This window comes from Elgaria multicarinata, chromosome 4 (assembly GCF_023053635.1).
Source record: "Elgaria multicarinata webbii isolate HBS135686 ecotype San Diego chromosome 4, rElgMul1.1.pri, whole genome shotgun sequence".
NCBI classification, from domain to species: domain Eukaryota; kingdom Metazoa; phylum Chordata; class Lepidosauria; order Squamata; family Anguidae; genus Elgaria; species Elgaria multicarinata.
Window position 1 is genome coordinate 76,787,157 of NC_086174.1, and position 27,812 is coordinate 76,814,968.

General features: G+C 42.3%; 1 protein-coding gene across 3 annotated transcripts in view; it reads left to right on the plus strand.

The window, feature by feature from the left end:
• The window catches only part of HIVEP2 (HIVEP zinc finger 2), a 153,592-nt gene that overhangs the window by 88,852 nt on the left and 36,928 nt on the right, over positions 1 to 27,812 (plus strand). The window contains exon 2 of one of the 3 annotated variants that reach the window (XM_063124595.1): positions 11,726 to 11,824. The exons of the other annotated variants lie outside the window; for them this stretch is intronic. The gene's annotated coding sequence lies outside the window, so the exon portion shown is untranslated. The remainder of the gene's footprint in view (positions 1 to 11,725; positions 11,825 to 27,812) is intronic. 3 annotated transcript variants of the gene reach the window in all.

Sequence of the window (27,812 nt, forward strand, 5' to 3'; positions counted from 1 at the left end):
CGTTGGACTGGGAGTCCGGAGATCCGGGTTCTAGTCCCCACTCGGCCATGGAAGCTCACTGGGTGACTTTGGGCCAGTCACAGACTCTCAGCCCGACCTACCTCACAGGGTGGTTGTTGTGAGTATAAAATAGAGAGTAGGAGGAGGATTATGTATGCCGCCTTGGGTTCATTGGAGGAAAAAAAGGCAGGATATGCAATAATAAATAAATGTAGGACATGCAATAATAAATAAATGTAGGACTCAGGCATAGTTGTTTTCTAGTACAGTAGTACTTAAGATAGCTCTATATTGTAATAGAGCATTCTTTGTCGCAAGCTCCTTAAATGCAAAAAAGAAAATTGGTATCTCCCGAATTAAGGAGGGAAGGCAATTGCCTAGTCAAGGTTTTCTCAAGTGGGATGACTTTACACAATTAAGCACACAGGAGTAGCATTGCAAAGGGTCATAATGTAGGTCACTCATCTAATGTTTTCCCTGTGTTTGTCTCCAGTTTAATTTATTTTGATCTATCATTAAATTTTCCTCTCCCTCTAAAGAAGAGGTAAAAAAAATGTGTGTGTATTGGGGAGTTCTTTTTGCTTCCATTACATTGTTGCCTTTCCTTTTCAGCAGATTGTCACATCCCTTTGCTCATGGCATATTCCCAGCTGGAATCTCTTAAATTAATATACTCTCCTTAGTAAGCTGTTCAAAATATAAAATTTGAATGTTAAGAATCCATATATGTCATTGAGTCATCCCATGGGCCACAACCCTAGCTAATTTTCTTCCGCTTTGAAAATGTTATTCCCTTGGTGTGCATGTCACTTTTTAAACATGTTTCTCCACAAAGTTGTTTACATGCTGAAGAATTTTTTTAAAAGAGAGAGAGAGGGAAAGGATATAAAAAGGAAAATAGAATCCATCCATGCTCAGCTTTAAAAAAATGTTGACAATAAGACTGCTAAAAATATTACTGGTTTCTTGTCAATGTAGACATTAGTTTGGATCCAGACCTTTAAAGGAGACCCATTGAAATCCAAGAAAGAGCCAGAGGAGGTCACTGGCTATCAGGCTACCCCAAAAGACACCTGGCCATGTTTTGGGATCTAGAGATTACAGTTGCAATTATACTTTACTATAGGCTAAAGATCCACTTTATTTTACACTAATCCACTGTAGAATTCTCTGTGCTATGTTGTCTATAAATTCCAACAAAACTGTTACTGACCCAAAAGACAGGTGTGAAGTTCAAGCGTACAGTGGAGGCTGGTGGCTCCAATGTGAGTGGGGCAGTGAATCTGCTCCGGGTTTCACCCAGAATCAGTCAACACTCTAAAGGAGTGCTTTGCATCTTGGATAGCTCCTTTAGAGTACTGACTTGTTCTGTCTGAAACCCAGAGTGGATTCACCACCACACTGATATCAGAGCCACCATTCTTCTCCGCCAAAGTGCCATGTATATATTTTCTTTCTAGTACATCTTTTCTTTTCATTTCAAGCAAGAGCTTTTCCCCAGGTAAAATTTACTTCTTTCTAGAGCAAGGGTGGGGTAATTGCTTGAGGGTCTGGATGACCCCTCACTGATCCTTCCCTAGGCTCGATGACATTAGTGGTTGGGACCACAGACCCTGATGTCATCTGGTCCCTGGCTTGAGCTCCCACCAGAGTTTCTCCCTCTGGTGCTTCGCTGAGGGACCTGGATTTGCTGTACACAGGTTTTCCGGAGGATATTCCTCTTTTCCTTGTCTGGTTAGGTCTATATTAGTTTATAATATCTGGATTCATGGGACTAAAGGGTGAGAGCCAACCTAGGTCCTACTTAAAGTAGACCCATTGAAATGAATGTGATTTAAATTACTCTTAACAAACTTACATGCGATTTGTTCAATGGGTCTTCTCTAAGAAGGACCCAAGTTTGATTTTACCCAATGAACACTACTAACTACCCTGCTTATTTGAACCTCACATATGTATTCATTCTTCTTGCACCTTAAAAACTATTGCCCTAATTTTTTACCCACCTTGGTCACTATTAGCAACAAAAAAGGCTTAAAAGACAAACAGTGAAACTGCTCAACCAAAATGTGTTTCAAACATTTAGGCTTTCGAGACTCAAGTGTTCAAGTTTTGGCAGTCTTGATGTAGATGCAAACCAAAAGTCTGAAGTGATTTCCTCATCCAGGATAATATGTATGGACAAAGACCCACACATGGCAAGCTTAAATCATTGATTAAAATGAACATAAGCTAAAAGAACAATTAAGACACAGTACGATGCCCTATAATCCTTGGCCAAATATTTTTTTTCACTTGGACTAATAAAATGCTTTGTAAAACACAGCCTAGCTATGTTGCCCAGAATCCAAAGACCTACTAAATCATGGCAAGTGGCATTTTTGACTTTTAATGGAAGACCATTATGCCATATCAGAAACTGCTTTTAAAAGCCCCTCTAGTTTCAAAAGTGGCTTGCCATGTGTCAAGGGAGCCTGCCTTTTGTGGCATTAGCTGCTTTTAAACACGCAGAACATTAGGTGCTTTGGATCTTAGCTATTGACGGCACGTTCATGTCATGTAGCTTATGTAGTTACTTTCTATAGTTAGTGATATAGGTTTGTTTTAATTTTCTGCTACTTACTCATTCTGGGTTGAATCCAATGTTAGCCTAACTTAAATCCCATTGATTTCAAGGGGTCAACTCTAAGTAAGAATAACATTGGATTGAGCAGGGGGTTGGACTCGATGGCCTTATAGGCGCCTTCCAAGTCTACTATTCTATAATTCTATGGCTAAAACCCTCTGGTCCTTATTGTTGGAGGTAAAGTGCTAGATGCATGTTTTAATAATACAAATATTTTATTTGCAAATTATATTTGTGTGTGTGTGTAGCTTATCTTTTATACTGAACGTTATGCTTTACATCTCAGTCTTAAACTCTGGCCTCAATCAAGTGACGTTTACTCATACATACACTCAGGCCATATCTCTGTGTTAGCTTGTTTACCTTTCCGTTCTGCAGCAGCTCTTTACTAAGCTGCAGTGTGCTTTTTGAAACTTGGAGGAGTGTAAAAAGCAGATGTGTGCGAGCGCTTGTGCTTTTGATGCACCGAAATGCACACAAGGACACAGCATACAGATATTGCTGGAACGGCCATTATGTAGAAGAGAGTTCAGTGACTTCCACAGGAGAAAGTGGCCTTGGAGGTAAAGCTGTTTTGTCTGCTTGCTTGCAGCAGGAAATAAGCTCACAAATTGTAGGCTGCCTTAGCAGCCAAACAGCTAGGAAATAGTGCTAATGTTTGCTAGGATAGAATAAAGGTCCTGAAGGACCTTTATTGAAGGATTTGGAACTATGAAGAGCTGTGCTTTAGTGCACAGCTTTAGTGCTGGATGAAAATAAAGCTAAAATGTGAACGAAACAGAATATTGTTTCAATGTTATAGTTGAAAATCTTTTTCTTAGCCCCCCCCCTTTATATTCCATCTATCCATCTATCATATAATGCAAAGTCATTATCCACATCTGTGGTTTTCATTTCAGGAATACAAGCACACACACATATAGAAGTGGCATCTGAAAAATTGCCAAAGGCAGTGGTAGTTTAGCGATTATTTCATTTTACGTGCAAAACTGGGGATAGGTGTTTTCAGGGAATCCAGGTCTTGTTCAGGTGTGTGTTGCTTTATCTTTGGGCCTCCTGAAAGGATATTTCTGCAAGTCAGTCTGCTATTTAAAGCTATAACATGAGAAGGTTTTGTACCCCAGAGATATGCTACTTGCATTCAGAAGATGATGATGATTGCATTCCTGTTTTTTACACTCAGACATGTTGTGCAGGACCAAATGTGGGATGCAATAGTTTTGTTGAACTCTCGGTGGTAATCCACAGGTTGTAGATCCCCCCAATTCTACTTGTTTTTATTCTTTTCCCATCTAGTTGAGTTGAAAAAACTAGGTGCAGCAGTCATGCTGTATCTTGCATACATCCTGACCCTTCTGTGGAATACAGTAAAAGCATTGAGTGGTGCAACTAGGTAATTTTAGACCCTGGACATAACCCCTCCACCCTTTAGATGACCATGTGTATTACTTCAGTTGTGAAAATAACATATGGTTTGTCCTTACCCCAACCACTATTCCATGTTTTAAAACTGCTTCTACATTCCTGGTATGTTAGAACAACAACAAAACTGTTAGGGAACCCTGATATTTAAAAAACAACAACCCAAAAAACTCTGAACAGGCCATATTTTGCATTTAAACTCACTCAACTCATTGTACCGTCATGACTACAGAGATAAAATGGACTGCTTTGCTTTTCCTTCCCTCATGCCCTTACCACATGCCGCTCTCTGGGTGGTCGTTCGGGGTCCAGCTCTTGCTGCACCACTGAGAGGGTTTGTTTCCTGTCTGTTAAGAAAATCCCAGGGCAACAAATGGGATTACCCAGGAGATTGTTTGATGGATTTGGGACGAAGCTTGTTTTGATTGTGACCTAGGTTTGTTCAGGCTGAATTATAAGATGGCTTTTCAAAGAGAGGGGCTCAAAGATATTCTGCAAAAGTTTGATTCAGCCCTTTTCTAGCTGTATGGCAAATAAAGGATAGACAGTAATTTTCAAATATAGAAAAGCCTCCATTTTATTTTCAGATAGTATGTTCTGCGCCTAGCAACACAAATATCTCGGGGGGGGGGGGAGAGGCTAGTTTTGAGGAATTTGCAGATTTTCCATGGTGATAGTTTCGGTCATTGCAGGGCTTCTATCTTCCTGGCTGGCGTTCTCCTATCCTGGCCAATTGCCAGTTATTTTCTGACAGGTTAGCATTTGTTTCAGAGGGTGAAGGCCCAGCACTCTTTTCCGTTGTTTTGAGGTGGTTGAGGCTCAGAGGGATGGCCTTTTCTGTGGGATACTTTTTTGTCATTCTATGCGATTATTAAGAACTTACAGCCTTTCCTGTTGACAGCTTCCATTACGTCAACTCCCCCCCCACCCCCAATGGTACTGTACATTTCTAATTTACCTGTCATTGAAAAGCAAGCTGGAGTAGAATACTGATAGAGACAAGTGTTTACACAGAAGGGAAGGAGGAATATATTGGGTTGGTAGGACTGTCACTGCACCCCATGGAAAATACACCAAGACAACATCTCTGGGAGAGGAGGCAAACTTTCCTTCAGTGTCCTCTCCCACTGCAGTTCAGAGCTGGTGTTGTTTCCAAATGGCTGGGAGAGCTGCCAGATCTGGGCTCTGTTGATCTCCTGCAAGTCTCCATTTTCGCCTGTGACGTACCCTCCCTTTTCCCTCCGTTCTTCTTCTGGCTACTCCTCTCTGATTCCTTTCCCTGCCTGCCAGAGGATACAGGTTTTTATTCTTGAAGCTCAAGGCCTCACCCTCCTACCCCAGCCTTCCAACCACTGTCAGTCACCTCTGCTTGGCGTCTTAATTGTAGTGCAGGTCAGCCACCTTGAGACAACCTTGTTTTGTTTGTGAGTGCTGGTGATAGTTTAAAGGCAATTTACCACCCCGTATTCCTTCTGCTTGAATGGGCTGTCAGCATCATATGAGTAGAGCTGGCTGGTGGCTGGCTATAGTAGGCAAAGCGGGAGTTCAGTGGATCTCAAACAGGATGGGTTTCCACAGTTTCAGCACCACAGTCAAGAAGGTCCTTGTATCCGCTCAGTCTCACTAGTGGATAGTCTTTACCTGTAAACTGCCCACTATTGGAAATGGCCTCCACATAAGCCTGGCAGCTGATGATAATTATAGGGCCCATTGGCAGTGTGGTCTTCATAGTGGCTCCCTCTATAGCAGCCTTCCCCAACTTGGTGTCCTCCAGCTGTTTGGGACTTTAATTTCCATCAGCACTAGCCAGTGTGGATAATAGTCAGGAATGCTGGGAGTTGTAGTTCAAAACATCTGGAGGGTACCATGTTGGGGAAGGCTGTTCTGTACTGTCATAGATGTAGAAAGAATTACTGGGGTAAAATTGCAACCCCCTCTATCTCCTTCTGTAACGTATAAAGCCCTATGAAGTCAGTACGTTATACATTTCCCCCATTCTACATATGCTGGTGCAGGATTGGCTATTACTATTTTGAATTGTGTGTGAAATATTGCCTGAGGTTAGACATTATTTATTGATTTACTTTAGTATTTAGTATTCACTTTAATATTTATTTGACATACATGATTCAGTTACTTACCCCTCAGTGCTGGATTTAGGAACAAGCTAAGTTAGCCTTGGCTTAGAGCCTCATTTTATGAGGGACCACTACATATGTTGGAGATAACTAAGATGTATTATCACTAAAATTGCTTTGGCTTAAATGTCTTGGAAAATCTGGTATGATTTATAGCAGAGTCGCCTTAAATAGAGAAAGCATGGCAACATAGCATTTAGTATTGGAGGCAATTAGCACAGACCAGAGCCAGTTTAAAAGAAGTTCAAATCAACTTACTTTATTAGTAATTTTATACACATCTTCAGAGAAGTCTAACACTATAAGCACCCCTAACGCTGGGTGGTTCTCTCTCATTATTTTTTCTATTGTAATGTAATACACTTTTTCCTGTCTTTATTTTTATGGTACGGGGCCTCTGAATCTTGATATGGCTTTGGGCCTCAGCTTATCTTACTCTGGCCCTGATATCTCTGAACAATTTTTAACTCCTCCTCCTCCTCCATCATTTTGGGGTACCACTTTGAGGCTTTGCCTCTCCTATGTCTTTTATTCCCTGCTGTTGCTCCTCCTTCCTTTATCCATGTGGACGCAGCATCAGCCATCCTGCTGCCTTTGCACATCAAGCCTGTTTAGTTAGGGCATGAATCCCAGCTGGTGGTGTCTAAATTGCTATTTGCACTGAAGTTTGTGGTTTGAAAGATGTGCACTTTCTGATTTAGCTCCTGGCCAGAATAAAAGAACTGGCTTTCTGAGCTGCAGCATAAGCGCGGTGCTCCGGACACACAGCAAAGTGTTTATTTATAGGGTGTTCATAAGAGACTTGTATGTAATAGACTTCAAACCAGTGGATCAAAAGTTTTATTTCAGTATAAATACATCCATAAAAATTATGGATGAATTTACATGCAAATGAATATAAATGGCATCTTAAGTATATATCTGGTCTCTGTGATAAGCAAGAATCTCACAGCCTGATCCCAGGAAAAGTTATAGAAGCAAAGCAGCAAACAAGATAGAAGTAGTAGGTTCCAAACATTGCCCCAGTGGTGATAAACACTGGCCCCTGCTCCATGCCATTGAAATAGCCATGCACAGCAAGTTTCCTTTGGGTGTGCACCCAGGGATTTTTTTTTTTTAAAAGGCAAACATTTATCGAATATTCAGTCATAAAGGACATTATTTTTATTCATTTATTTATCAAACACTGTAGCACTGATGTCCTCCTCCACATTTGGCTTGCCTGACTGCAGGAGGTCCGTTGCAGGTGAGGGGTGGGGATGAGGAGATGTTGCTCAAGCTTCAGCATTGGTGGAGCTCTGTGGTGACACTGTACCGAGGAGGAGCTTATGAGGCGATTTTAGCCCCTCCTCCTGGCCTCTTTAAAGTGTGGCTCCCAGCAGAGTGATTCTTTTTTACTCCTGCTGCTGGGAGCAACAGCGTGCTGCCAGGGGTGGTGGCAGTGGAGCAGCCAGAGGACCGGTCCCACCGTGGGGCTGACATTTCAGCACAGCATGTGCCCAGTATCATTTACATGCACCTCTGTTGGCATGAGGTCAGTCATTGCGGCCGCTCCAGCAGAGGCCTAGTGGCCAAGGGTGGGTGGCTCCTGCAGGGAGCAATGGTGCTCTCTCGGAGGCAGTGGTTCTTCCGCGCAGCAGCGGAGGATCCAAAGGGCCATTCCTGCTGTGTCTGGACCCCCCTCTGGATCCCTATTAAATGGCCCCCTCAATTGCGTGAGACATTAGGGTGTGCCTGGGCATACCTGGCACACACCTTGCCTTTGGCCACTGATGTTGCTTTGCTAGTGCTTTCCCCTTGTCTTTCCAGTAGCAACTGCTCACTTCTTGCATCACTGAAGCTACTCCGTAATTATTTGATTAAATACCTAGGTGGCATCGTCCATGGGCTGCATCCAGTGATGTCTGTCAGCCAGCTGAACAAGTACCACCAGCATACAGTTTATCCCCTTCCTCCTGCACCCCACTCCCACCCCAGATTTGCTCCAGATCATAGGAGGTGCAGGGGGAAGTCCTATTTCACAAAGAGATGTCTGCTCATGTGGTTGCAGCTGAAATCCTATGTCCATTAATTTAAATAGATCTTGGTTTCTCCCAAAAGAAAATAACATGATGACAGTTAGATTAACTTTCGTTGATAAACTAATAAGCAAAAGTTTACGTGTACTGAATTTTGAGATACTGGTGTAGAGCTCAAAATCACAGGGTGTGACTACACATGTAGAGCATGCTCCCCATTTCAGAAGTCTCCCCACCTCCCCATATGTGAGATGTGGCAGGGCTGGAGCCTGGTTAAATGAATGTTCATCACATCACAATGTCATTTAGGTTCCAGCGCCTTAGATGCACATTATGTAATTTTTTTTTAAGTGCCTTTTGAAAAAGAAGAAGAAGAAGACGAAGAAGAACTAGCCTGCCTTTTGTCTACACCACATTTCCCTGTTGTAGGACAAGTGTGCTCTGAAAAGTCTGTGGGCTCCCGTTTGGTGCTGGGGTTTGTTTCTGTGCCTCTGTGCAAACTAAAGTTGCTAGAAAATTGCATAATGAAGTGATAAAATGCACGGGTCTGAAGCCAGAACATATGTTTTCTTATATGCTCAGATGCCTATATAGACCACTGTTTACATTACTGATTAGTCACGCATTTGTCTGCTTGTTTTTTGCAGCAGATAACAAACACTGAGGGGAGGGAGAGTAGGACATGCACAAACCTCCAGCTACAAATGGGTTCCAGACCTGGTTTATCGTTTACATCAGCCTCCCCAATTTGGTGCCCTGCAAATCTGTTGGTCTGCAATTCCCATGATTCACAGCCAATACGGCTATTGATCCTGCTAAGTGGGAATGATGGGAATTGTACTCCGACACATCTGCAGGGCACCAGGCTGGGGAAGGCTGCTTTAGATTTTGATGCTGAATTCCTATAAAAACACATCTGCATTCAGCATGATTGTGGAAATCCCCTTTTTAATCCATTTCTGTTTGCCTTCTTCGCTGTATTTAGCTCTTTAGATGAAACGAGAGTGAAGGTCCCACCAAGACGATCCCTTTGTGTCTGCTGAAATTAATTTCCTCACATGGTGGCTCATGGGAGCTGTGCAAGTGCACTCCATGCCATTAGGAAAAAACAGCATTAGCACTACAGATATACATTTGAGTGTGTATGCAGTTTGTTAAGGTGCCTGGCAGTTGGTTCACAAAAAGTCCTGTGTGGTGGACTCAGGCAGCTCAGGTCCATTTCTTCAGCCCTATTAAAGTATGAGCTACTGCAGTTCCAGCTGGCATATTTCCAAATTCTCCTCTGCTTATTTACATGATTGAGAATACTTCATATTAATGTTCTGAATGAATAACTCTTATTTATTTATTATTTATTTATTTAGAATATTTATATACCGCTCCCCATTGAAATTTTTTGGAGCGGTGTACAAGGTAAAAATGAAAATAAAAACAGAATAAAACAGTTAAAACAAAATTTAAAAAGAAGCAAAAAACAACAACACAGAAATCCAAAGCTGCATGTTAAAGAAAGCCTTCTTGGAATAAAGATGTTTTCAGGAGGCGCCGAAAGGAGTACAAGGTTGGAGCCTGCCTGACCTCCAGAGGCAGGGAATTCCACAGGAGGGGGGCCACCACGCTGAAGGCTCTTCCCCTGGTGGACGCCAATCGGAGGATGGATCTAGGTGAAACCACCAGGAGCAGGCCCTCGAATGACCTCAGTGACTGGACAGGTTGGTAGGGGAGAAGGCGCTCTCTCAGGTATCCTGGTCCCAAGTTGTTTAGGGCTTTGTACACAAGTACAAGAACCTTAAACCTGGCCCGGTAGTGAATAGGCAGCCAGTGCAGTTCCCTCAGCAGAGGAGTTACATGCTGGAAAGGGGCAGCACCAGACATCAGTTGAGTTGCAGCATTTTGCACTAGCTCCAGCTTCCGGAGCAGCTTCAAGGGCAGCCCCACATAGAGCGCATTGCAGTAATCCAATCTTGAGGTTACCAATGCCTGTACCACCATGGCCAAGCTATCCCTGTCCAGGAGAGGACGTAGTTGGCGAACCAACCGAAGCTGGTAAAAGGCACTCTGAGCCGTGGTGGCTACTTGAGCCTCCAGCGACAGAAATGGGTCTAAGAGTACCCCCAAACTACGAACCTGTTCTTTCAGAGGCAGTGCAACCCCATCCTGCAGAACAGGCAATGAGCCTGTCTCCCAGACTTGGGAACCACTCACCCACAGGACTTCCATCATGCCAGGATTCAGTCTCAGTTTATTGGCCCTCATCCAGCACATTACTGAGTCTAGGCACTGGTCCAGGACCTGTACAGCCTCCTCTGATTCACTTGTCACAGGGAGATAGAGCTGCGTGTCATCAGCGTATTGATGGCATTTAGCTCCAAATCCCCTAACGACCGCTCCCAACGGCTTCATATAGATGTTAAATAACATTGGGGACAAGATGGTGCCCTGCGGCACTCCATAGCTCAATTGCCAAGGGGCCGAGGACTGGTCACCCAATGCTACTCTCTGAAAACGACCCCATAGGTAGGACCGGAACCACTGTAACACAGTGCCTCCGATGCCCATCCCACGGAGTTGATCCAGGAGGATACCATAGTCGATGGTATCAAAAGCCGATGAGAGATGGAGCAGGATTAACAGGATTGCATTCCTCCTGTCCCTCTCTCGATAAAGATCATCCATCAGGGCGACCAAGGCTGATTCAGTCCCGTAACCAGATCGGAACCCAGACTGGAATGCATCTAGATAATCAGTATCCTCCAAGAATGCCTGCAGTTGCTCCACCACAACCCTCTCAAGTACCTTCCCTAAAAAAGGGGTGTTTGCAACTGGGCGGTAGTTGCCGAATACCATCGGGTCCAGTTTATAAATAAACTCTTTTGTATTTGCACAAGGGATACCAAGGTTCATAATGCGCTTTTGCTCATTATCTCAAATCGCTTTCCACTCACTATGCACTTGCAGTAAATTCTGAAAACCGTCTGTTACTGCATGTCCAAGATAATGACCCTGCCTTGATTTTACTTTCATCCTAGTGGCACTGGTTGCTAGGTTGTTTCTTGTCTCAATTTACCTATAAAGCCCAAAATGGCTTGAGGCCAGGATATCTCAAAGATCACCTGCTTCCTTCTAAATCTGTCCACATGTTACATTCATTCTCTGAGGCTTTGCTGTATGTCCCACCGCTAAATGAGGTTGGTGGGAACACAGGGCAGAACCTTTGCTGCGGTGGCACCCTGCGTTTGGAACTCTCTAGGGGGATTAGACTGCTTCACTTAGTAGTGAAGACCATTTTTATTTGGCTTAGCTTTTCATGACTATTAGAATGACGTGCTATTTGATCCATTCCTATGCACTGCATTGGTCTGTTTTAAGTTTTAAGTTTTTCTGGTTTACAAGTGCTTTTAAAAAATTGTATTGTACACCTTGAGAGTCTATTGGATAAAAGATGGTATAGAAATATTTTAATAAATAAAATCACTCTCTACTTGCTGAAACATTTTCTTAAATTTTGTTCCCTCAAACAGGTGCAGAAGATTCTAAAGAGCCATTTTTAACTGGATTAATGAACCAAATAGTCTTGCTTAGGACCATTATTTACTTGCATCTCTGACATCAATAGAGAGGTAAGAAACTAATAGTAGCAACATACAATTTCCTACTTACATAGCTGCGGTGTGAAAGGTTTACTTTTGCATATAGATGTTCCAGTTGTAAGCTCCTTTGATGCATTCATTCATGTACCAAAATGAAACAAGTTGCTTCTGTATGTGCAGTCACTGTTATTGTTGCTGTATATATCCAGAAAATGCTCTCTCCATGGCCCAGTTCAGTTGCAACAGAAAACAACAGGTTCTTGCTAAGTGAATGAGCTGCAGCATCTTGGCCTGACACACAACTTTCTCCCTTCTTCTCTTTTCTGCCCATGAGGAGGAGATCAGAGGTTTCCAGTTTTAAACAAATAGCAGTTGCCTGTGACATCCAGACTGGAATTTTAACTAGTTTAAAATTCTAGTTAGTTCTAGTTGTTTGAACTAACTCTAGTTAGTTCAAACAAGTCAGGATCACAGGTCCTGATTAGTTTGAATTAACTACAGTTTAAACAAACCATAGTTCTTAAACGTTGGGTACCATGGGGAACCGAGGTTAGTTTAAAATAAGAAGTGGACACTCCTGATCTCCACCTCTGGCAACTAAAGGGAGAGGGGGTAGCACAGGGCCTGAGTCTCATTGCAGCTCGTTCACATAATGGGAAACCATGGTTTTCTGTTGCATGTCTTTACTGTGCTCTTTCTGCTTAAAGTTCTAGTTTCTCCTGTAATTTACCAAAGGTTATTTTTATGTTGACATTAAAAAATAGTGGCTGTGTGTGTGTGTGTGTGTGTGTGTGTGTGTGTTTGGGTATGCATAGGTGGAGGTGGGTGAATTTCAAAGTCATATTTGTATCTTGAAGTATAATCAGTTGAATTTCCAAGAGAAACAGATTATCTGGATTGTGAGTGAATTTATAAGTTACACATATTACATTTCTTTGATGGGTTTAAGACTAATGAGATAATGTACATTTTCCGAGCAACTTGCCACTAAGGAATGTGCAGTTTCTGATACTATCCAAAGATATCAATTCTAGAAATTTGTATCTCAATTTTTTGCTTTAGCCTACATTTGTACCAATTATGTACCAAGTTGAAGAAGTCCAGAACTCAGCTTCTGCCATATTGGTGTTCCACTCATGCTTAATATAATTGATGGTCCTTTTTGTCTTTTTATGAGTTCATATCTTCTATTACCTGTATTTGGTGCATTTCCAAAAATAATATGAAGATAAATCTTCCAGTCTTGATTGAATCACTTCTGAATGCTGTCAATTCAGTGTTCTAAGTTTAAATTGGAGCTGTGTCAAGATCCAGAAAATATCACAGCTAAGGATGGATGAGAATTTTGCTCAGTCCACAATTTGATGTGAATTTGCCTAATCCGCACTCCCCAAATGTCTACATGAAGCTGAATGTAGTTGCACTCTTAAATCTGCACTTTTCCAAACGTTGTGAGCAAATTCGAAAATTGAAAACGTACAAAATGCACAGATTAGGGAGAAATGTGCACTAAGAAAAGTACACATTTTCATGCAGACTTTTAAAGACAAAATTTGCAGATTACAGCAGAAACGTTTGTAGCTGCAAATTGCAAATGTAACTAGGGAAATCTGACTAGCTGAGTGAAAGTGAACATAACAGAATCGCCCATCCTTAATCACAGCACCATCAGAACAGAGTTGAAAAGGATACTTTGGCATGGTTTTCCTATAAGAGATTAGGTAGGGTCACTGCACGTTGTTGTTGTAGCAATTGTCTGCTGGGGACTTACTCCTTGTATACCTAGTGGCACAGGTGGATCTATGTGGCCTAATATGCTTTGATTCCTAGATTTACCAGAACATATTGCTAGAGGTTGTTCAGGTTGATCCTTCACAAATTAGTTACTGAAAGTGGAAGAACCTTATGTAGAAAATGCACTCAATGTAAACGTTTAATTAGATTTCCATTTGCAGGAAATGTTTATTTTTTAGAAGTGTATTAAGTAGAGCTAAAACCTATGAGAAAATCTTATTTTCCCACCTGTATGTTGCTCTGTGCCTCCTGATTTCCCAAGAACACATCCAACGTCTGCTAGACTGATTTTAGCACTCTGTTGTGGTTTGGGAAAGTCTGATTCTGCATTCACACACATTTGTAGCCCACTCACTCCTACATAGAAAGGGACCAAAGGAGCTTGGTTTTATCCAGTGTAATGTTTCCTTGTGGAGGAGAACCTATAAAAATGTCGAAATATCATTTCAAAAGTTCAAGGTCTTACCTTACAAGAACTTGGAGAATATGCAGTCTGTAGACCGCAGGCTGATAAACATCAGAGGATTTTTCTTCTCCCAAACAAAAACATGCATTGGGTGAAGTTCTTTGTAAAGCACCAAAGCTTGCTGTCTCTCCCTGCTTCAGATGGTTTAATACAGCCTTCCCCAACCTGGTGCCCTCCTGATGTTTTGGACTACAGCTCCCAGCATTCCAGCCATTGGCCATTTGGCTGGGGTTGATGGGAGTTATAGTCCAGAACATGTGGATGGAAACTCTCAACATTACCAACCATTGGCCATGTTGGCTCAGACTGATGGGAGTTCCAGTCCAAAACATCTGGAGAGCACCATGTTGGGGAAGGCTGATCTAATATAATGTGTCAACCCTCCCCTTCCCCGCCAATTAATTCCTGGAGTCCAGCCAAATAGTTTTTGTTGTGCATTGGGGGGAGGGGAAGAGGCAGGACAGAGCATGCTGAGGGGAAAGAATGGAGCGCCTGGAGAGGAAGCAAGATAACATCCTATCCAGGCATAACATCCTGTCCTGTGCTTCTGTGATGATTGTCTGAAAAAGATAAGAGGCAGTATTTCTCCTGCTCTCCCAGCACTTCTAAGAGTGCTCAGTGTTCTAAGAGTATGCACTTGCAGGTTCACGCAGTGTGAGTGAGCACTTGCTAGTAAAAGAATGCAAACAAACACACAGGTCTGTTACTTTGAGGAATGCAATCTAGTCCCAGTCCCAGCACAGGGAGAGGGGTCAGCAGGAACTCAAATGAGAAATCAATGGAATTGATGGTAACTTACAGCATAGGAACAAGGGGTGGATATGGGTGTTATTGCACATTACTGTGGTGCAGCACATTAAAGGATTTTATCTGTTCCTTAAAGTGGGATTTTTAAAATAGGTCTTTCAGCTTTCATTAGCATTTGAGTTTATAGTCCTTCTGTGAATTGAGGCTCATACAGATGGAGCTTTTGTATCTTTAGAAAACTATCAGTGATAATGAGTGGGCCGGTAATAGCCTTTCCCCCACCCCCATGTAAGAGACATGTATGTGGTTGGTTTTATGATACGCATTCTTGATTCGCTTAATTTAGATTATGCTGCTGCTGCTATAGTATGTGCCGTTACCCCCTGGAAAGCAAAGCTTTAATATCTGCAGGTGGTTTATAGAGCTATAAAACATCTTTTTAATGAAAAAATGAGACTTTTCAAAAAGTTTGGCCCTGATGTCTGATTTTAATGCTGAAGAAGAGAACCAGATTTCTTCCAATAGATGCAAGAACTGCAGCCAAAACTTTGCTGTGTTGAGCCCATAAACAAGAGATGTTCCTTCAAGGGGAAAGAGAAACACCGGTGTAGCAATTCTAGTGATTTCTTATCTTCAAAGTTGGTGCTAATTGTTGTGTCCAGCACAAAGGGTCAGTTGATCTAACTGTCTTGGCATATGTTACTTCAGACTGTAGGTGAACCCTTCTCCCTGATATGTTATTTTTTGGGGGGTGAACTGTTATCTAAGTACAACTCACAAGGAAGTGGGGGGGAAATACCTCTTCCACCTGATTCTGCTGATTCTGCCCTGCAATTCTGAACTGGCTCTTGTACGCAGATCAGACAGTGTCTGGTGCCTGTTTTTGGATAGAACCCTTGGTAATACAGACTTGTAGGTGGAATCCTTATTTATTTATTTATTTATTTATTTATTTATTTATTTATTTACAATATTTATATACCATTCCCCATTCAGAATGTTGGAACAGTGGACAAAATAAAATAAAACCAGAATAAAAACACATTAAAAGTATATTTTAAAAGAAACAAAGTACAAAATAAACTGTGGCTGGTTGCTAAGGGAAGTCTTCCTGGAACAACGATGTTTTCAGGAGGCACCAGAAGGAATACAAAGTTGGCGCCTGCCTGACCTCCAGAGGCAGGGAATTCCATAGGAAGGGGGCCACCCCACTGAAGGCTCTTCCCCTGGTAGACTCCAATTGCACAATAGGTCTATGTGGAACCACCAGGAGCATGCCCTTGGATGACCTCAGTGACGGAGCAGATTGCTAGGGGAGAAGCCTGTACCACCATGGCCTGAAATAATGCCTGTACCACCATGGCCAAGCTGTTCCTGTCCAGGAGAGGCTGTAGCTAGCGAACCAGGCGAAGCTGGTAAAAGGTTGTCACACAGAGGAGGGCCAGGATCTCTTCTCGATCCTCCCAGAGTGCAGGACACGGAATAACGGGCTCAAGTTAAAGGAAGCCAGATTCCGGCTGGACATCAGGAAAAACTTCCTGACTGTTAGAGCAGTGCGACGGTGGAATCAGCTACCTAGGGAGGTTGTGGGCTCTCCCACACTAGAGGCATTCAAGAGGCAGCTGGACAAGCATCTGTCAGGGATGCTTTAGAGTGGATTCCTGCATTGAGCAGCGGGTTGGACTCGATGGCCTTGTAGGCCCCTTCCAACTCTGCTATTCTATGATTCTATGATTCTAAGGCGCTCTTTCAGGTATCCTGGTCCCAAATTGTTTAAGGCTTTGCACACAAGTACAAGAACCTTAAATGTGGCCCGGTAGCTAATAGGCAGCCAGTGCAGTTCCCTCAGTAGAGGAGTTACATGCTGGAAAGGGGCAGCTCCAGACAACAGCCAAGTTGCAGCATTCTGCACTAGTTCCAACTTCTGGAGCAGCTTTAATGGCATCCCCACATAAAGCACATTGCAGTAATCCAGTCTTGAGGTTACTAATGCCCGTACCACCATGGCCAAGCTGTTCCTGTCCAGGAGAGGCTGTAGCTGGCGAACCAGGCGAAGCTGGTAAAAGACACTCCGAGCCACAGCAGCCACTTGAGCCTCCAGTGACATAGATGGATCTAAGAGTACCCCCAAACTACAAACCTGATCTTTCAGAGGGAGTACAACCTAATCCAGAAAAGTCAATGAGCATATCTTCCGGACCCGGGAACCACTCACCCACAGGGTTTCCGTCTTGCCAGGATTTAGTTTCAGTTTATTGGCCCCTGTCCAGACCATCACAACTCCCATCACATTGCACTCCCACAATGTCAAAAAAGTCACAGACAGAATTTGCTATCAAGTTAGTATGTACAAAGACTATGATCTTAGTGCCTAGTCTCTGGACTTACAGGTTTGTATAACTTGATGTGTCAGGTCAGCCTCTGATCCAAAACATTCTGGCAGTTGACCTGATATCCTTTGCGTATGTACTTCTGATTCAGTTGACTAACCTTACCTGACCCTTACATGTGTCCTGTGCATCATGTTGGCAGTCCCACATAATTCATGAACTATGGACTCCTGCTTGTCTTCTGTCTATCATATTTGCTGCCATATAGGACAGAGAACAAGAGGGTATACAATCCAAATACAAACATAGTTGTGCTTTTCACATACCGAAGAACACCGTTGTTAGCTGCCCAGACTCCTGACAATACCAGCCATTCCTTCAAATATCACATATATTGGTGTTGGCAATCTGGTTTGTGCCTTTATTCAGTCTTTAATAATCAGAGTTTACATGCAGCTGTTTTTCATAGTTCAGCTATGCTCACTGAATTGGAGTTGATAAAACCTTTGTGTTATTAAAAACAGTGCTAACCTGTTTTTAATAATTTCCATACAACTATAGCTAACATTACTCATCTTACAGCAGGAAGAAGCAACAGCAGTGTGTACCATTTTCTAATACATTTTTCTAATACATTTTTGTGTGTCTCATTCTGAGACAGTGATAAAATTGTCTAAACGAATGTAGTTAAAAATGATGTCATACATGTTTCTGTTGCATATGTTTTATACATCAATATGAAGAAGCAATGCAAATGCTGGCGGTGCATTTATATTCTGTGTATTCATTTGGAGATAGTCCTTGAAATCCTTTTGGCACTGGTTTTCAAGCTAAAATGCAGATAGACAAGGATAGTCTGAAGAAGAAATTCTATTGTGACACTGAATCTTTTTGAGTACTGCATTTCCACAGTCTTCTCTCTTTGTACAATAATAATAATAAAAAAAACACCAGAGCGATCCAAAACACTACTGGGTAGACAAATTACCTGCCATCCTATTTGTAGTCACATTTATTTCAATGTATGTCTTCTTGATGCTAATGGAACTTATTTCCATTTTAGTGAGTTTAGTATAACTTGATTTCTACCTTAGTCCTAAACACACTTTTCTACAAGTAACTTCCTCTAATACCAGTGACATTACATGGACTTGAAATAAAAGCCTTACAACGCAATTCTATGTGTATTTCCCAAATTTAAAGTGCACATAGGGCAATGAATTTCAAAAATGGTGTGATAAATCATTTCAAGTTGCATTGAGAAACTAGTAGTGTACTAGTGGCATACATTTGCATCTGTTTTAACTAGTATCTTAATTATGTTGGAAGGATAATAGATTTTGTTACTTTTTCAGTGATTGGAAAATCATTGAAAATGCAGCAGCCAGGTTATTAACAGGGACAAGAAGGTCCAAGCGTATAAGACCAAATCTTGCATTGGCTTCCTGTATGTTTCTGATCCTGTTTCAAGGTGCTGGTTTTAAGCTATAAAGCCTTACATGGTTTGGGACTGCAGTACTTGACAAAGTGCTTCTCCCAGCATGAATCTATCCATGTAGTCATCTAAGGCCCTCCTCCAGGTGCTCCATTGAAGGAGGCTTGGAAGGTGGCAACAAGTGAAAGGGCCTTCTCGGTGGTGGCCCCCCCAATTATGGAATGATCTCCCCAATGAGGCCCACCGGGTGCCAACTTTGTGACCTTTTTCGTGCCAGGTTAAGAGCTTTCTCTTCTCTTAAGCATTTGGCAGCATATGATGAGCTTTTAATCAAGTCCTGGATTTTTCTTATTGTTGATTGTTCAAAATAGTTTTAGATATATGTGTGCCTGTGTGTGTGCTGTCTGTTTATATGTTTGTATGTACATGTTTCTTTGTTATACTATAAATAATGTATTTTAATGGTTTTTAGTATTTGTAAACTGCCCAGAGAGCTTTGACTAGTGGGTGGCATAGAAATGTAATAAATGAAATGAATGGAAGCTACTGTTCCCTTGTGGTGTCTTTCTTCATGATTAAAAGCATTTTGGAGCAGGCAACCTGTGAACAGAGAGACTTCGCCATTATACTGTGGGTGCACATCTCTTTGGTTAGGTACTGACTGCAAGAGTGAATATTTATGGTAAGACAATATGAACTTTTAATCACAATATCAAGGAGCACCTCTGTCTATAGAAGTCATTAACATCCAGTTATTATTTAGTGGCCTAGTTCGCACACAGCAGCCCAGAGTTTGGGTACCTGGGTTGTTGAGTGTTGCATCTGAACCCGGACCTCTAACGTGTCAGGAAAGAGACAAGCCAGACAAAGAATCCATGGCCTGTTGTAGGTTTGTTTCCATGGCTTGTCCCTCCCACAACAAGCCAGAGGTCTGGATTTGGAAGCAACACTAAGCAATTCAGGGATGGAGTGTCCCTGGGTTGTTCAGCTGTACAGAGTTCATTTATTCCTAGTAACATGCAAAGAGGGCCAATATCTCTGCAACAAGAAATAGTGCTCTAGTGAATTGAAAGCCCAGCATATGGGATCTTCTATTCATCTGGCCATATAGTTATTCTTTAAGTATGCTATGACCCCATCAGCTCTTCCTTCTGAAATTGCTTCCAGGACATGGAGGGCCCTTCTTATCCTTGATGGATACTTACATTTGAATTTCCTGTTCAAAAAAGAGCACATGAATTACTTCTCTGAATAAGCCAGCTCCTGTTGGAAGTAGTAACCTTTGTTTAGGCAGTTTCACTCAGAAGAAAATAAATGCCATTTTTCTTCTATCCATGTTAGAACTGAGCAGGCCAGGAACTGCTTGTCAGAAACAGAATATCAGGCTCGAACCCCCTCTCACAAGGCAGGTCCACTAGTAAGGAGTTAGTTTGCTGTCTGAACCAGCAGGCTTGCGCGACTACCCATGAGCATACCTACATCCAAGCAATTAAGCCTGCCTGTTCAAGTGGCAAGGCTGCCACGTACCAATGCCTGAAACTGGAAGTGGAGCCTCAACCAGTGGCTTCCTCCGGAATGTGGGATTGACAGGCACCTGTTGTTCCCAGGAAACATCCGGAGTGGGGTGAGGGGGACCAGCTGGGATAGGCTTGCCAAAAAAAAAAAAAAAAAAAGGCCATTCCCAAACTGAACTGTGATAGCCCCTCCGTGCCTCCCCTCCCCTGGCTATTTGACACTCTTTTCTCCACTCCTCTGTGTTGATTCCTGATCTTTTCCCATCTCATCTGAGTAATGCAAATCTCTGGGTGGGGACTGTATTCTTCTTCTTCTGTGCAATGCTGCCTGGGCTAAATCATTCTTTAGAAAGGAACAGTTTGAATCACGTATCTCAAGATTTCATTCTCTCAGGTTTGGATATTTCCAGGGTGGTAATGCCCGTTCCTATCTACTTATTTTACTTTGTTACAAATTTCCCAAATAGCATAATGCTCTATAGCAGCTAAAGCAACATTCTTACCTTTGCAAGAGAGGAGAAGTCGAATGGCTCTGATTGCTGCTGGGGAACTTCTTTCCCCTTCCCACTCACATACTTTGGAGAAAGTGGAATGCAGGACTGCACAGACTGACCATAGCGACATCGTTCCTTGGAATCACTGTGTGAGTGGTAGAGGTGGATGTCTAGCCAGCAGAGGGACGGTGCTTGGGATAGATTCCAGGGCTGCAAGCCCTTGAGCCCTCCTGATGTGCATCACCAGTGTCTGAACTCCAGTTTCAGCAATTATACACTGATTTTCTGAATGCTCTTGCCTGAAAGTTCATCTATGTTGCATGCTTGTATTACATGTACAGCATGAAAGTCATTGCATTGTGAAAAATTTCCATGTAATAGTGCTTCTTCTTTGGACCCTTGGTACTTTGCCAACCAGTTCATAGGCTGAATATGTTCCAAGCTGGCAAGGCATCTCAGATCCATGTTAACAGCTTTCACCAGATGGTTGTACACTGTTTTGAACTGAGCATTAGTGGAACAAGCATAGATGGGCTGATGAGGTATACTATTCCACTTGTTTTTGCCAAAAAAACGTACAATGCATTGTGTGGCCATCTTGGTATAGTTAAATGAAAGAGGGGGAGGGCAATAAGGCAGCAAATCTCCCCCCCCCCCCGTGTGCATATTCAATATTAGATGTTTCACTGGCAAATGTAACTTGACTGCAAGTCATGAACTTCATTGAATTTGATCCAAAAAAGACACAGCTGAGCAATCTACAGGAAGCAATATTTTCCTAGAAATATGCAGTTCCAAACTGTACAAGGTCTTGCACAGCTCGTTAAAGTGACTGTACACAAAACCTGGGCTGTTGTGTCCTGTTCAAGGGAGGATTTTTTAAAAAATTGAACAGAGTTGATATAAAAAAACATATCCATTGTGCAGTGAAGCAACAGTGATAGGGGTACTTGGTTGTTTCTAGTTGCAGCTGTTTACCAATGTTTTTGCAAAATATGGAAAAATGTGAGAACGTTAGTTCAGTAATGGTTCCAAGGCTGACTAGTGGAAAATATGACACTGTTTCCATCAGCAGTTAAGAACAAGTTAGGCCTTTTATTTCTACAGGGGAGGTGGCATACAGTTTGCCCTGTACAGGAAACTGTCAACGGCAACCTGCGAACAGCTGTGCAATGACTGTATGTAGGAGGGAAGAGTTCAAAGCTTTCCTGTCCTGATATTTTTTGATGGCTTTAACCTTTTCAGCATTATGCCTGATATATACAAGAATATATAAATGGAGGATAGCATACTGATGGTGATCTTACCTACTACAGGTAGTTCTCATGGAACAGAGACCCAAATACCAGAACACATCCATCAACAGTGACAATTCTACATGAAGACAACAAAAGAACAACTTAATGTGTTCATTCTACCCAATGAGTTTGCTATGGATGAATTGTCATTCTTGATGCTCACACCCTTCCTCTATTGTCCCAGAAAAGGGTTATGTTTGTAACCCGTGACATTGAATAAAGATGCTGCTAATACTGTCCTTCATGTATGTCAGACAGAAGGGGCTGGATCCAGATGTTGGCGTGTGCAACTGAGCTGCTGGAAGAGGACTTTCCCGCCCCCCTCATCCCCATGGTACCCTCTCCAGCCTCCTGAAAATGCCACACAGAGGGTCAGGGGACCAGGCCAAATGGGGTGAGCTCTGGTGCAGATGGGGAGGGGGATCCCCCAAAACTGGGCAGAGCCCTTCCATCAATAGAAGACAGATCCTGGATCCAGTCCCATGAATTTATACCATTGATGATGATAACATGGTTGCAGAATGGAAAGGCTTGGTGTCTTTTTGTTTTGTTCCAGTTTTAGATGTTTCTTCTGTTTGTACTACCATATAAGCAATTGCAACATCTTGTATATTCATAACATTTTCAATTGACTGGAGAAAATTATTTGTAGAATGAGTTTATTAAAGCTAATATGAATCTTTAATCAAGGAGCAGAATTTTTTTTCCTGTTTCAGCCATAAAGTGTTTTTCAAACTTTCTTTTTCTTGCCTTCTTTACAGCTTTTTCAGTCTTGTCCCAGTCTTGTCCCCACTTCTTACACAACCTTTTAGCAGCCACCTCTTTGGCTGATGAGTGTGCAAGAGACCTTTGTCCACTGCTGTGCACAAGAAACTAAAAGGGGGTGAAGGGATATTTAAAGCTCCCCTGAGCAGGTGTGTTGCAGTTTGGCTTACTCACTGGCCAAACCCAACTTAGGAATGCCTAACTGAGTCTGATGCCCTGCTACTTCTGGAACCTCAATGCCAAGAGCTTAGCAAAGGTTATGCCTTGATAGGTTCCCTGCCCTGTTCCCTTGGGATATCAGTAAAACTACTTCAGTGCGCACTAGAAGTCTCAGTCACATGCAGATTCAAGGCATGCTAACAGCTAGATTCATGATGAGCTTTTGCCTCTGGTCGTGTCCTGTGACCATATCAATGCTAAGTGTGTGGTGAAGATCGTGATTTCCACCCACTCATCTGAAAACACACACAAAAAAATCCATCTGTCTGTGAGATGGAGCAGTCTGTTGATGGCTTCGCATACAGCCAGCTGCAACTTGTGTTGCATTTGCCATGTGATTGGGGATGATTTGAAGGCTTATTCATTTGACCCAGTGTGAGCGAGGTTAATGAGACCTTATCAATGCATATTGAGAACCAGTGTGATCTAATAAAGAGCATGTAGAAATCATTTGGGGAGGACTGTATTCAAATTCCTACTAAATGATGAGCCTTTGTGAAGCCTCAAGCAAGTGACTCTCTGCTTTTCATCTTTAAATGAGATTGTTCCTTTCTTCTGGATTAAAGCTTGGAAGATCATCTTAGCTGAGGTTTCTGAAGCAGTTCCCGTAAGTCACTTATTTTGCATGTTCAATGGGGAATACGTTGGATGCAGAAATGGGTAAATGGGTCTGCGAAGACAAACCTTGAATGAGAGAGTAGAACAGATTTTTCAGAGGACAGAAGGAAAGGAAAAGCTTAGGTATTTGAATTTTCTGTCTAAACAAAGAGGTTTTCATTTAGTGCCATCAGTGTGCATGATACTTTAAGAAAAAACAATAGAAAATAGAAGTCCTTGTTCTGAAGAGCTTAGAAATCTAGTTTGGTTGCAGGGAGACAATGGGTAGGAATAAGGGATGACTGTGAATAAACGCTGGTACATCCAGGGCCGCCCCTACCATTAGGCAGAGTGAGGTAGTCGCCTCAGGTGGCAGATGCTGGGTAGTGGCAGCAGAGTTTTGGAGGAGAGAGCTGTGTGTCATCCAGCCTGCCCTGTGCCTCTTAAGCTAGCCTGGTGCTTTCAGGTGTGGTGGACAATGCTATCCCATCCCCATTTTTGAAACAAGATTCAATTGCCTGTCCAGTCAGCTTTTGTACATTGAATAGGAGGGGCGCCATCTGGTTGTCTGTTTGCGGCCAGTCCTGTGTACATGTACATTATTCCTACTTCTATCACTTCTTATTGTTTTAATAATAATCGTAGTCTTTTAATGGGATGGTTTGAATGGCATTTGCTACAAAACTGGAACTGAATATTGAGGGTGGTTTTACCTTTCAAAAGCTTCGATGATGATGATGATGAAGATAAATTCAGTTTTATTGAGAACTTCAGTCTTACAGTTGTCAGCAGTGGTGCCTCCAGCACTGTAATGCAATTTTGAGGTACAGTGACGACAGCCTTAAATGCAGGCTTGGGCATGGTTAAATTATGTTCGCTTGTGGAAACATGAGAACTGTTGATGATGAAACCAGAGCTTGGTTAATAATGCATTGTAATTATTGTTTCAGTTGGGCAAATATCTCATATTTCTCCTTTTTTAACCTGAGAATCTCAGTTAAGCTGACTTTGTTAGTCAATTTTTTCTACACCTCTGTTTCTTTTGTTTTTAAAATAGTGAGAGCCTTAATGCCCTCCTTTTCAAGGGCAGCATGCCTTCACATTGTAAGTCCATAGCATGGTGAATTACATAGGCAGGGAATAGCCCACGTAATGAACAGGTGAAGGAACACAATTTTAATAATAGAAGACACCCGATTGGCCCTGCCCGCTCATGAAACAATGGAGATGTACGTCACTTTCCAGGACAAACAGTGCCTGTGGCACTGTGCTTCCCACATCTGAACAGCTCTGATGTGTAGAAATAAAAAGGGAGGGAAATATAATATGCAATTTTATTATAAGTAAAGCCCTATACTCAGAGTGACTGTCAATACACACAAATATTTCCTCTTTGAAGTGTGGGGTCACCCCAGTGGAAGCTGGTGGTTCTGATGTCAGTGGGGCAGTGAACCCACTCCAGATTTCAGTCACTTCTTCTTCTGACTAGAGTTCTGACTGATTCTGACTGAAACCTGGAGTGGATTCACTGCTCCTCTGATATCAGAGCCACACTGGCCTGCATTGGGGCACCTTCTCCTTTTTGGGAGGAGGGATCAGAGCTAAGAGATGGAATGCATACTGAATGTCTCGGGCTCAATCCCAGGGTTAAAAAGATCAGGTAGATCTCTGCCCAAAACTCTGGAAAGCCATGTCTGGTCAGAATATATGATATTAAGTCTGGCCTGAGAGTTTAGGAATACCTGGTCAATAATGAAAGGCAGGGATGGATTTTGAGTAGACACTGGCTAGAGCTTGGTGGCTTCTTGGTTGATTTGGAGGTGGAGCATGGCAGTTTCTGGTAAGTCATAGGGTGAAGGCTGACATATCAAGCTGCAGATTCAGTAGAGAGAGAAAGAAATTAAACCCTCTGTCTATAAAAACTGCCAGGTTTAGTCAACAAAATACTGGAGTCAAGTAGGTAAGAGACTTATGGAATGATGTCTGTAAGATTCAGTCACTCCAGGTGACATCTAGGCCAGCTAAAAATTCTGAAATTGAACAGCTACCAAGCCCAGTTTCTTATCCTCAAAGTGATCACAAGCCAATCAAAAACAGCTCTGCTTCACTCCATTAACACTTAGTTATATCTGTAATACAAATAGTCCACTCTGTGGATGGAACTGGTTACTCCCCATTCTTCTGTTCCATCATGAGAGGAAAAGAGAAGGGCTGGAATAGGAAAGGACTGTTCCTGCAAGTTTCATCCTTTCCGTTCTGTCTCCTTCTTAAGGAAAGGCAGGTGAAAGGAAATAGAGGATGGATCTCAGCAAGAACTAAAATTCTAATGTGTATTGTTTATTTCTAAACCCTTCCTTGATATTTCTTTTCATTTCATTTATTACATTCCTATACCTCCCCATAGCCAAAGCTCTCTGGGTGGTTCACAAAAATTAAAAACCATTAAAAGACATTATACAGAGTACAAAAAGAAATGCATTTCATAAAACCATATGAACAGATAACACACACAGAGGCAACATATATCTAAAAACAATTTGTTAGACCATCAGCCAAAGACAATCCAAGACTCAATTTAAAATTCATTGTATGCTGCAAAGGCCTGAGAGAAGAGGACAGTTTTAACCTGGTGCCAAAAAGATAACTATGTTGGTACCAGGCAGGCCTCATAAGGGAGATCATTCCATAATTGGGGGGCCACCACTGAGAAGGCCTTCTCTCTTGTTGCCACAGCAGCAGAATACTTTTTCACACTATTTCCCTCCTCATTTTAATCATACAATTTCATGTTCATAAAATTAGATAGTATCAGTTGTGACAATGGGCTTTGAACATGTATTAATAGCATATATATTTTTGTGCACATCTGCATGTCTTTCCTCCTGACAGCACCTGAAGTGATATCTGGAAGATTGCAAGTGCAAGCCTTATTAGTGCTCACTTTGTACTTGTGTACATTGTGTACATTATCAGTAGAAGGTCTGGGACTGAAACACAGGGTAGAATTTTTCTCAAGCCCCCATATATATATATATTTTTAAATTGCATTTCTATACCGCCCAATAGCCAAAGCTCTCTGGGCGGTTTACAAAATTAAGACAATTCAAAGTATAAAACAACAGTATAAAACCATAATATAAAATACAGTATAAAATATCACAGAGATGAGAAGAAATACTTTGGATAGGCACTAGTGAAAGGGTTAGAGCATCCCTGAATAATAAACTGTATCACCATGAAATATCTATCAATTGCAGGATGGGCAAAATATTTATGTGCTTGGCTTGCAGGATGCAAACTGTTATGCCAGTCAGGAAGCAGAGGTTTATGGCATCTCTAATTACATCCCACATTACTTCACTGCATTATGTTATACATTATGCATTATGTTAACCAATCAGGAACTTACAGAACTTCAGCCCACTGCACATAACTCATAACGTCAACAGGAACTGCTTTGTCTCCTGTAAATGGTTAATAGCTGTGATACGCTTGCCTGCCTGCAATGCCATCCATCCATAATAGTGCTATGTGTCTTCCTTTCAGCAGCTTCTGCTCACCCACACCCACCTCATCTGCTTTTTAAATTGAAGGGAGTTTTGAAAAGCAATTTTAGAGAGTTAGCCAGGTGACCCTAAGTGGCGCAGAGCGGTAAAGCAGCAGTTTCTGCAGCTGAAACTTTCCTCACGGCCTGAGTTCGATCCCAGCAGAAGCTGGGGGGATCTACACTATTGCTTTAAAGCTCTTTATAACAGTTTTGACAACTGTTGGGGCCCAGGACACACTGCATATACAGTTTTCAAAGTGCCTTAAAACGCTTTAAAAGCAGTAGTGTAGATCTTCCCCCCGCCCCCCCCGGTTTCAGGCAGCCGGCTTGGGTCGACTCAGCCTTCTGTCCTCCCGAGGTCGGTAAAATGAGTACCCAGTTAGCTGAGGGAGAGGTAATAATGGCCAGGGAAGGCAATGGCAAACCACCCCGCTATAAGGCCTGCCAAGAAAACGTCAGCAAAAACTGGTGTCCCTCCAAGAGTCAGTAATGACTCAGTGCTTGCACGAGAGGTTCCTTTCCTTTCCTTCCTTAAAAAAGCAATTTTAGAGAGTTAGCCAGGTGACCTAAAGAAAGGGAAACCAGGGCAGTGAAGAAGAGGAACAAAATTGGAGGTAAGCAAAAATGCCCATTTTATGTCAGTCTGGGCATCCTCTCTGCATATTAGCTGACATGTTCCAAAAACATAGACCCTTTCTACACCTAAGGATTATCGCAGGAAAATGGAGGGATTGTCCCTGCCTGCTCCTGGGATCCCCTGTATGTCATTTGGATGCACATGGATGATGCCGGAACGATCCTGGGGAAAAAGG